Source organism: Coffea eugenioides, unplaced genomic scaffold (genome assembly GCF_003713205.1).
Source record: "Coffea eugenioides isolate CCC68of unplaced genomic scaffold, Ceug_1.0 ScVebR1_278;HRSCAF=925, whole genome shotgun sequence".
Classification (NCBI taxonomy): Eukaryota; Viridiplantae; Streptophyta; class Magnoliopsida; order Gentianales; family Rubiaceae; genus Coffea; species Coffea eugenioides.
In genome coordinates, this window is record NW_020863307.1 from 4,955 (window position 1) to 9,908 (window position 4,954).

Consider the following 4,954-nt stretch of genomic DNA (forward strand, 5'->3'; position numbering starts at 1 on the left):
TCGCTGGTACCCTTATCAGAGAAGTCAGGTAAGTTAGACAACCTTGATTTGCTCATACGTACAAGTGACTGTAGGTCGACAACAGCTGAACTGGGCCCTTTGTTGGAACTTTTACTTGAGACCAACTTTAGAGCAGTCGAGTAAGATGTACAGTCTTCTGTAAAGGAAGAATTTTCAAACCTATTTACTCGTGACATGCTTGAATATCGGAGCGTTAGGTGACAGCTAACATCTCCAATCGTGACATGTTTGAGCGCTGGGTGATAGCCAACGGCTCTACACATGAATATTTAAATACTTGGGGCTCCAAACCCAGATCATGAATACTTGAACATTTGGGATTCTAAACCCAACCCCACGGCTAGTTGGTCGAATCAAGCCGACAAAGGGTTTGGTCGATGAGATTGACGAACCGTGGGTACTTGTTTGAATTTTGGGCCCAGTAAATAGATGATCGGTGGATGGAGATTGGTCATTAAGTGATTATCTATGAACATTATAATTTCATGATTGACGGAGTATCAACGGATCTTGGACAAGTTGCTGTGGAACCTGCTCCTAGGAGCAGACTATATCCTTTTACTTGAACGTGTTCCTTACTGTATCTTGATACATAATCTATCTGGATATTACATACTTCCTGACATATGTGATCATGCCATAATGTGACTCTATCATGCCTGATAGTTTGCTTGTATGTCTTCTTGGAACCTCATTGGGTTTTTAACTCATCTCATTCTTTGTTTTCCTTAACAAGGAGCGGGGATGAGAGAGGCAAGAATAGTACTAGTTTGTAATAGAAAATCTTGAACTTGTATTTGGCCAGCACTGTATTATGGTACTAGTCATTTAAGTTCACATCTTTTGACTTATATTTTGGTTTGTATATTTGGACGATTGGTAGCATGTAAATGTTATATTGAAGGATTTTAGTATTTTTTATTTGGAATTTGTGAGTAAGTCCTGACAAGAATTAGGCAGGCGGTCCGCCAAATCCTTGGGTACGCCCTAGGGGGAGGTGGGGTCGTCACAGATGGTATCAGATCTCTGAATGAGTTCAAATCGGGAGAGGGTTCTCGAACTGTGGGAAATTGCTTGTTAAGAGTGAAACAAATTACCATTGTTAAGGAAAATTAGATATGTATGTCGAGTGAAAATCTCAAACTTGGTTGATTTGCTCTTGGAAGCGTACGGCCTGAGTTGTGATCATCCTATTTTCGGATTCTTGTACTTGAGTACTGCGTACTTCTTCTGATGGAACACCTGTGAATTGAAAAGGATATAGTATATTGCATTATGATGCGAATAGAAATCATGATTGAATTTGAGGTAAGTTTTGATGGCAGAGATTAAGGCGTGGAGAATTCTAGTATTAAATCTGGAATTGAACTAATTAAGGAGATTGGATTGACAAGTGCTGCCATGGACCAGTCCATTAAATGTTTGGTTAGGGTTTCGATAGATGGTAGTTAGATTTGAACTTTGATGGTTGCCGTGAGCATTTTAGAGACTAGCACTGCGGACCTAGTTAAGTTTTCCTAAGAATATGTGGACTTATTATGTGTTTACTTGATTTTGATACAGTCTGATTTAAACTAAATATGTATTTATTTTATGATATTAGATAAATAATTTTTTACTCTTGATTGACTACCATTGCCTATATGCTTAACTGATTCCTATCCTCCTATGTGTATATATAGACTTGGACTTGTGTGAAAATAAAAACTAAAAAAATGACGTTGGGGACGTTCACGTAGATCTAGACAACTCTAAGATCAAAAAGGGGTGATTGAAAATCTGTGACCGACCAAATCAGGAACCCAGAACGTAGATAGGGGATCAAGTAGCGATGGCCATAAATTGGATGACAAATCTTTTAGAATATTTAGTACTCTAACAAGATCAAGGGGTTGGGCTTGCAAACCAATTTAGAGACCAAGATATGGGAGAGGTTAGAGCTTTAGAGAGATGTTCTTTGCTTAAGTTTTCTGGAAGTCCTAACCCCGAAATAGTTGAACATTAATTAGCGAATATGATCCCTATTTTTGATGTCTTAGGGTACCCAGAGAAAAGGTAAGTGATTTTTATAGTATTCAAGTTTAGAGGTGCAGTTCATTCATGGTGAAACATATTTGATACTTTTGTGTTATTAATACTTTTGTGGTATTGATTAGTACTATGGTAGAAATGTAAAAATGTAAATCATCTGAAATTGAGAGTGTTGGATTATGTATGGAAATTTCGAGTAATAAGGTTTGGATTCTAATCTTGTATACGAACTTTTGGTAAAATTAGAATGATCGCTTTGATTGAAGATTGAAAAAGGCATTAGTGAGAGTAAGTGTCATAGTATCTTGAGGTATTGCCTATTTGTGTTTAGATTTCTCGTCTATCTTAGTCGCGAATAGTTAAGATTAGCTTTTTCATGGATGACTTGGAAGCAAAAGAATTTAAGAGTTACATAGTTAGAGTTTCAATTGTGATTCGCTACTCATTAGATACTTTGATTTGTCTACTAGGCTATCATTTGAGATTAAGTGACTCGGCAATAAGAAAAATTCGAAAGCTATACATGAGAAAATAGAGATTTTTTGAAAAAAAAGGTAAAGTTTTAAAAGAAATTGGCTGAACAATGGGAAGGACGATAGAAACAAGAGTATATGGAGAAAATTGAGTTACTGAACAAGAACATGGAAATGAAAAAGAAATACAAAGGAATACTGGAGGAGTTGCGAAATAAGATTGAATTGGTACATTCAACTACTCAAGTTGCCTCTCAAGACATTCCTAACAATCAAATTAAAAGCGGTGAAAGAAGCTTCCACGATACCAAAGGAAAATGCAGAGAGATTAGTGGAAATGAACATGCTATGACAGAAAGAAAGAATAGATACTTTAAGAAGAGATTTGTAGTTGCTAAATGTGAAATTTGTGATAAGACTCATACTGAAATGTGTCATTTGAAACTGGTCCCTGTTATAGATACGGCAAAGTTAGACATCTATTGAGGAACTATCTGAAACAATGGATGAAACTATGGTGAATCTACTATCATATTTGACATTAGAAATGAGTGATGTGTTATCTGGAATAGTTATATCTTTGAAAAACGTATAGTGACTGCTTTATGCAGTAAGTTGTATCTACCTTATCAATATTGAACTTGTTGCCTAATGTTTTAACTAGTGATCTTGAATGTCTATATTTGTTTGGAGTTAAATCCTTGTTGGTGATTCAATTTTTGCAAACTATTATTGGGTTTGAACAAGGATTCTTTATTTGCGGTTAATAATGAAGGAAAGCAGTTTGATCAGAGAAGATAGTACATTTGCCAGTGCATAGTGTTTGATTTCAAGATCTAGCGAGAGTAGTAAACAAATTTCGTAGTTACAGTTTCTCATTTTCAACGAGTTCCGAGTGTATATCATTGTGAGTTATTTCGACATTCAATAAACTTCCTTAGCATATCAGTTTAGCCATTACGTTAGTAAGACTTTCCTCTAGATACACTTTTGGTAGGAGTATCATAGGTGAAGAGAAACCACTAGAGAGTTGGAGAAAAACCCTGTAGAATCAAGTTTTGTGCGAGCAAAGGTTAGAGTTTCGAGAACGAAATTCTGTTAAGGGGAAAAGATTGTGACGATCCAAAAATTATTTTCTATATTTTGTATTCCCGAAATTTTTTTTTATATTTTTTATTTTAATCTACTTACTTTAAATTTTTGATTAACTTAATGATTGAGTCGTGATTTTTATTCCTATTGTCCCATTCAATTTATTGCATGTTGAGTTCATAGTGCGTTATGCAACTGTGACCAACTAGTGAGGTGTGTACAATAAACTTAGTGAATTAGAGGGAGTTTTGTGCAAAAGGTTTATGTGACAAGAGGTGTTAAGAGTTAATTAGAGAAGCACTAGATATTTTGGTGATTAAAGGTGTTTAGAGACAAAGAGATAGATATTAGCTCTTCTTGCGCCACTTGTCAACCATCAAGCCAACCTTTGATCAAGACTAAATTTTCTTCTTATCTTCACCAAGCTATCATTCAAGCACCATTTCTTCTTCTTTCTTCTACCCTGGCCAAAATTTTGAGAGGAAAAAAAGAGAGAAAATACCAAAATTTCAAACCTTGATTCTTGTCCAAATCCATGACCAAACAAGAGAGAAATCTTAATCCATTCCGTAAATTCTTGAGTTAAGCTTGGAGGGGAGCTTTTGTGACGACTCCACCTCCCCGTAGGGCATACCCCAGGGTTTAGCGGACCGCCTGCCCAACTCTCGCCAGGACTCACTTACTCACTCCAACTCAAATATAGTACAACCTCAATAATAAAAGAAATAACAGTTACCAACTTTGGAAAGTACAATTACATTCATTTCTATCTCAAACATCCATACAACCCCAAATGCATCAAAAGATTGGAGTTCTAAATACATTCAACCCTAATCGAGCGACTAGTGCGAGTACAATTACAAAATTCAGAAAAACTAGACTACGCTAGTCCGTACAAATCTCACGCCTCGCCCGTACCCCCTGTACGGAAAACAAATGGCGTGGAATGAATTAAAAACCCAGTGAGGTTCCAAACAGTAAGTTGACCATTATTTCAAAGTGAAAGTATTAGAATAGGAAAATAGCGAGTATAACAAGTCAAGAAAATAAGTAAGAACACATCAAATAGTAAATCTCAAAATGAGCGAGTGTAAAATATTTTTTAAAAGAAACAATAATCCAATAAGCAATAATAATTTCAAAGTATAAGGATACGAATGGCTCTCAGGAGCCAAGTTCCCATTGCTTCACCAGAGCTTGATCAAGTAGTAGTTGATACTCCGTCAACTTTCAAGCAAAGTAACCAGTCCAGTAGAACACCACTTAGCTACAATTTTCGTCCACCATCCAAACCCCCTACTGGGCCCAAAATCCTCGATAAACACTGGTGGTAATAC